Source organism: Pseudophryne corroboree, chromosome 3 (assembly GCF_028390025.1).
Source record: "Pseudophryne corroboree isolate aPseCor3 chromosome 3, aPseCor3.hap2, whole genome shotgun sequence".
In the NCBI taxonomy this organism is placed as follows: Eukaryota; Metazoa; Chordata; class Amphibia; order Anura; family Myobatrachidae; genus Pseudophryne; species Pseudophryne corroboree.
Window position 1 is genome coordinate 673,033,808 of NC_086446.1, and position 7,122 is coordinate 673,040,929.

General features: G+C 45.9%; 1 pseudogene; it reads right to left on the reverse strand.

Moving 5' to 3' along the window:
• Positions 1-2,233: 2,233 nt before the first annotated feature.
• On the reverse strand, positions 2,234-2,352 carry LOC134898276 (5S ribosomal RNA; annotated as a pseudogene).
• Positions 2,353-7,122: the final 4,770 nt, after the last annotated feature.

Here is a 7,122-nt window from a genome sequence, read left to right on the forward strand (position 1 = left end):
CTAGGTCGACAGGGTCTTTAGGTCGACATGTTCTAGGTCGACAGGTCAAAAGGTCGACATGAGTTTTTCACAATTTTTTCCTTTTTTTTTAACCTTTTCATACTTAACGATCCACGTGGACTACGATTGGAACGGTAATCTGTGCCGAGCGAAGCGAAGGCACCATGCCCGAAGCATGGCGAGCGAAGCGAGCCATGCGAGGGGACGCGGTGCACTAATTGGGGTTCCCGGTCACTCTACGAAGAAAACGACACCAAAATAACATTAAAAACTCATGTCGACCTTTTGACCTGTCGACCTAGAACATGTTGACCTAAAGACCCTGTCGACCTAGACACCCTGTCGACCTAGTTACTGTCGACCAATAGTGGTCGACCTAGACATTGTCGACCTAGTTACTGTCGACTTTCAATACCACACCCCTAGGAGTTGGTTGTTGTTATAGGTTGTTGTTATAATTGTTATACTGCAGCAGTGGACATATAGCAGCAGCGTATATCTTCACTGGAATTACTGATGACACAGGACACTACCACTGGTCTGATGCAGCCCAACAGGTTGTTATAATTGTTATACTGCAGCAGTGGACATATAGCAGCAGCGTATATCGTCACTGGAATTACTGATGACACAGGACACTACCACTGCTCTGATGCAGCCCAACAGGGTGTTATAATTGTTATGCTGCAGCAGTTGGATATATATAGCAGCAGCGTATATCGTCACTGGAATTACTGATGACACAGGACACTACTACTGGTCTGATGCAGCCCAACAGGGTGTTATAATTGTTATACTGCAGCAGTGGATATATATAGCAGCAGCGTATATCGTCACTGGAATTACTGATGACACAAGACATTACCACTGCTCTGATACAGCCCAACAGGTTGTTATAATTGTTATACTGCAGCAGTGGATATATATAGCAGCAGCGTATATCATCACTGGAATTACTGATGACACAGGACACTACCACAGCTCTGATGCAGCCCAACAGGTTGTGTTATAATTGTTATACTGCAGCAGTAGATATATATAGCAGCAGCGTATATCGTCACTGGAATTACTTATGACACAGGACACTACCACTGCTCTGATGTAGCCCAACAGGTTGTTATAATTGTTATACTGCAGCAGTGGATATATGTAGCAGCAGCGTATATCATCACTGGAATTACTGATATATATTAGGGATGTGCACCTGAAATTTTTCGGGTTTTGTGTTTTGGTTTTGGGTTCGGTTCCGTGGCCGTGTTTTGGGTTCGAACGCGTTTTGGCAAAACCTCACCGAATTTTTTTTGTCGGATTCGGGTGTGTTTTGGATTCGGGTGTTTTTTACAAAAAAACCTAAAAAACAGCTTAAATCATAGAATTTGGGGGTCATTTTGATCCCATAGTATTATTAACCTCAATAACCATAATTTCCACTCATTTTCAGTCTATTCTGAACACCTCACACCTCACAATATTATTTTTAGTCCTAAAATTTGCACCGAGGTCGCTGGATGGCTAAGCTAAGCGACACAAGTGGCCGACACAAACACCTGGCCCATCTAGGAGTGGCACTGCAGTGTCAGGCAGGATGGCCCTTCCAAAAAATACTCCCCAAACAGCACATGACGCAAAGAAAAAAAGAGGCGCAATGAGGTAGCTGTGTGAGTAAGCTAAGCGACCCTAGTGGCCGACACAAACACCTGGCCCATCTAGGAGTGGTATATGTACAAGGAGAAAAAGTATGACTCTTGTTTGGGCGCACTCTTATTATATTTTCTTAAATGATGGTCAGTAAGTGATGAGCCTAAAACTTAATAATGTCGTCTTTAGCTTGTACTCTTTTCCACACATAAGAACTCAAAACAAGATAAATTCAACATGAGTAGCCATGATTATATAGTACGGGAAATATGTCTGGAAGAAAAAAAAATTTGTTTCAAAATAATGTGTGAAATGTTCAGATCTTAATTATACCTGGATAAATGCATATCGGAAAGGTAGCTACATCTCAAGCTGCCTCCGTCTGCCAAAGATCTGTACAAACTTTGTTTGTATTAATGCGGCCCTAAATAGGGTTAAATTCGTGAGTGGGAGAACCCACACACTGTTTAACAATTCTAATAGTTTGCCACTATCATTGATAAGTAAATCGTAACAATTAGAGATTAAAGGAGTAGTAGGATTAAGTATAAGTGGTGATACTGCTGTTGGCGTTATTACCATAGGGAAGAAAATCTTCCTACTTCACCGGGTATTCCCTAGCAGTCACCTGTCTAGGTACTGACCCAGCCCACCTCCGTTTAGCTTCCAAGATCGGACGAGATTGGGCGTGAACGTAGGGGTATGGTCGTAGAGAGAACTTGCCCTACATCACCAATGAGAGTGCACCGAAACGGAAGGATTGATTCCTTCTCGGGAGAAAAAATGATAAGACTGTAATATAAAGTTGGGTGGGTAACGGTAGACAGATAAGTGTGAATCTGCTGTCCACGTTAGACTGGCGAGACGTGTACCTGAGGGGACACGTCCGCCAGAATCGTGGATGAGAGTTCACAGAAGGAAGAAAAGTAGGAACGTAGTGAAAGAATTTAAGAAGTATTGTGAGGACAGTTGATTAGATGCTCTAGGTCTCCTTTTGGTCACCTGTATTGTTTCAATATAATGAGTCTTGGTGACGGTAAAAGGTATCATGCAGGTACCACAGAAAAGGAGGAAAAAACGATGAATGTAATCAAGATGAACATACACAGACCAACAAATTAATGTAATTGGTGCCAAATGCCGCTGAATACGGTGTTATGTATGTTTAACACATCCTATTAAAGAACCCGAAAACTGGTATGATAACCTGAAAAAAATCTAGATGGTCACTTATGACAGTGGCAAAGTATATTACTGTTAGTAGCGGTTATTGCTTGTATTTACACAAGATAGTATGTGAGACTGATGAATTGTCACCAATCAAACAATCCCCTTGGTGACAAGTCCTCAAAGGGACAAACACATAGAATATGCCTTTGAAGCGCTGCCTAGGGCAGGCTACTTGCAGAATCAAACAAAATCAATCCCTGTGATCATGAATATATGCAGAGATATTGTATATCCATCTAGGAGTGGCACTGCAGTGTCAGGCAGGATGGCCCTTCCAAAAAATACTCCCCAAACAGCACATGACGCAAAGAAGAAAAAAAAGAGGCGCAATGAGGTAGCTGTGTGAGTAAGATAAGCGACCCAAGTGGCCGACACAAACACCTGGCCCATCTAGGAGTGGCACTGCAGTGTCAGGCAGGATGGCCCTTCCAAAAACTACTCCCCAAACAGCACATGACGCAAAGAAGAAAAAAAAGAGGCGCAATGAGGTAGCTGTGTGAGTAAGATAAGCGACCCAAGTGGCCGACACAAACACCTGGCCCATCTAGGAGTGGCACTGCAGTGTCAGGCAGGATGGCCCTTCCAAAAACTACTCCCCAAACAGCACATGACGCAAAGAAGAAAAAAAAGAGGCGCAATGAGGTAGCTGTGTGAGTAAGATAAGCGACCCAAGTGGCCGACACAAACACCTGGCCCATCTAGGAGTGGCACTGCAGTGTCAGGCAGGATGGCCCTTCTAAAAAATACTCCCCAAACAGCACATGACGCAAAGAAAAATGAAAGAAAAAAGAGGTGCAAGATGGAATTGTCCTTGGGCCCTCCCTCCCACCCTTATGTTGTATAAACAGGACATTAACACTTTAACCAACCCATCATTTCAGCGACAGGGTCTGCCACACGACTGTGACTGAAATTACTGGTTGGTTTGGGCCCCCACCAAAAAAGAAGCAATCAATCTCTCCTTGCACAAACTGGCTCTACAGAGGCAAGATGTCCACCTCATCATCATCGTCCGATTCATCACCCCTTTCACTGTGTACATCCCACTCCTCACAGATTATTAATTCGTCCCCACTGGAATCCACCATCTCAGATCCCCGTGTACTTTCTGGAGGCAATTGCTGCTGGTGAATGTCTCCATGGAGTAATTGATTATAATTCATTTTAATGAACATCATCTTCTCCACATTTTCTGGAAGTAACCTCGTACGCCGATTGCTGACAAGGTGAGCGGCGGCACTAAACACTCTTTCGGAGTACACACTGGAGGGAGGGCAACTTAGGTAGAATAAAGCCAGTTTGTGCAAGGGCCTCCAAATTGCCTCTTTTCCCTGCCAGTATACGTACGGACTGTCTGACGTGCCTACTTGGATGCGGTCACTCATATAATCCTCCACCATTCTTTCAATGGTGAGAGAATCATATGCAGTGACAGTAGACGACATGTCAGTAATCGTTGGCAGGTCCTTCAGTCCGGACCAGATGTCAGCATCAGCAGTCGCTCCAGACTGCCCTGCATCACCGCCAGCGGGTGGGCTCGGAATTCGTAGCCTTTTCCTCGCACCCCCAGTTGCGTGAGAATGTGAAGGAGGAGATGTTGACAGGTCGCGTTCCGCTTGACTTGACAATTTTCTCACCAGGAGTTCTTTGAACCCCTGCAGACTTGTGTCTGCCGGAAAGAGAGATCCAACGTAGATTTTAAATCTAGGATCGAGCACGGTGGCCAAAATGTAGTGCTCTGATTTCAACAGATTGACCACACGTGAATCCTGGTTAAGTGAATGAAGGGCTTCATCCACAAGTCCCACATGCCTAGCGGAATCGCTCTGTTTTAGCTCCTCCTTCAATGCCTCCAGCTTCTTCTGCAAAAGCCTGATGAGGGGAATGACCTGACTCAGGCTGGCAGTGTCTGAACTGACTTCACGTGTGGCAAGTTCAAAGGGCAGCAGAACCTTGCACAACGTTGAAATCATTCTCCACTGCGCTTGAGACAGGTGCATTCCACCTCCTTTGCCTATATCGTGGCCAGATGTATAGGCTTGAATGGCCTTTTGCTGCTCCTCCATCCTCTGAAGCATATAGAGGGTTGAATTCCACCTCGTTACCACCTCTTGCTTTAGATGATGGCAGGGCAGGTTCAGGTTTTTTTGGTGGTGCTCCAGTCTTCTGTACGCGGTGCCTGCATGCCGAAAGTGGCCCGCAATTCTTCTGGCCACCGACAGCATCTCTTGCACTCCCCTGTCGTTTTTTAAATAATTCTGCACCACCAAATTCAAGGTATGTGCAAAACATGGGACGTGCTGGAATTTGCCCAGATGTAATGCGCGCACAATATTGCTGGCGTTGTCCGATGTCACAAATCCCCAGGAGAGTCCAATTGGGGTAAGCCATTCTGCGATGATCTTCCTCAGTTGCCGTAAGAGGTTTTCAGCTGTGTGCATATTCTGGAAAGCGGTGATACAAAGCGTAGCCTGCCTAGGAACGAGTTGGCGTTTGCGAGATCCTGCTACTGGTGCCGCCGCTGCTGTTCTTGCAGCGGGAGGCAATACATCTACCCAGTGGGCTGTCACAGTCATGTAGTCCTGAGTCTGCCCTGCTCCACTTGTCCACATGTCCGTGGTTAAGTGGACATTGGGTACAACTGCATTTTTTAGGACACTGGTGAGTCTTTTTCTGATGTCCGTGTACATTCTCGGTATCGCCTGCCTAGAGAAGTGGAACCTAGATGGTATTTGGTAACGGGGGCACACTGCCTCAATAAATTGTCTAGTTCCCTGTGAACTAACGGCGGATACCGGACGCACATCTAACACCAACATAGTTGTCAAGGCCTCAGTTATCCGCTTTGCAGCAGGATGACTGCTGTGATATTTCATCTTCCTCGCAAAGGACTGTTGGACAGTCAATTGCTTACTGGAAGTAGTACAAGTGGTCTTCCGACTTCCCCTATGGGATGACGATCGACTCCCAGCAGCAACAACAGCAGCGCCAGCAGCAGTAGGCATTACACTCAAGGATGCATCGGAGGAATCCCAGGCAGGAGAGGACTCGTCAGACTTGCCAGTGACATGGCCTGCAGGACTATTGGCTTTCCTGGGTAAGGAGGAAATAGACACTGAGGGAGTTGGTGGTGTGGTTTGCGCGAGCTTGGTTACAAGAGGAAGGGATTTACCGGTCAGTGGACTGCTTCCGCTGTCGCCCAAAGTTTTTGAACTTGTCACTGACTTATTATGAATGCGCTGCAGGTGACGTATAAGGGAGGATGTTCCGAGGTGGTTAACGTCCTTACCCCTACTTATTACAGCTTGACAAAGGCAACACACGGCTTGACACCTGTTGTCCGCATTTCTGTTGAAATACTTCCACACTGAAGAGCTGATTTTTTTTGTATTTTGACCAGGCATGTCAATGGTCATATTCCTCCCACGGACAACAGGTGTCTCCCCGGGTGCCTGACTTAAACAAACCACCTCACCATCAGAATCCTCCTTTTCAATTTCCTCCCCAGCCCAAGCAACACCCATATCCTCATCCTGGTGTACTTCAACACTGACATCTTCAATTTCACTATCAGGAACTGGACTGCGGGTGCTCCTTTCAACACTTGCAGGGGGCGTGCAAATGGTGGAAGGCGCAAGCTCTTCCCGTCCAGTGTTGGGAAGGTCAGGCATCGCAACCGACACAATTGGACTCTCCTTTGGGATTTGGGATTTCGAAGAACGCACAGTTCTTTGCTGTGCTTTTGCCGCAAGTCTTGAAGCTGAACCACTAGCCATGAACATAGGCCAGGGCCTCAGCCGTTCCTTGCCACTCCGTGTCGTAAATGGCATATTGGCATTTTTTTACTGATCTTTTGTGTTTTGGATTTTACATGCTCTGTACTATGACATTGGGCATCGGCATTGGCAGACGACGTTGATGGCATTTCATCGTCTCGGCCATGACTAGTGGCAGCAGCTTCAGCACGAGGTGGAAGTGGATCTTGATCTTTCCCTATTTTTTTAACCTCCACATTTTTGTTCTCCATATTTTGCGCACAACTAAAAGCCACCACAGGTATACAATGTAGATGGATGGATAGTATAGTATTACTTATACTTATGGACGACGAGTGACGACACAGAGGTAGGTACAGCCGTGGCCTACCGTACTGCTGCTTAGTGCTTATATATATGATATACTGTATAACGGACCTGGTGGACAGTGTCAGCAGACTGCTAAACTAGTATGAAGAAAGAAAAAAAAAAACACCAC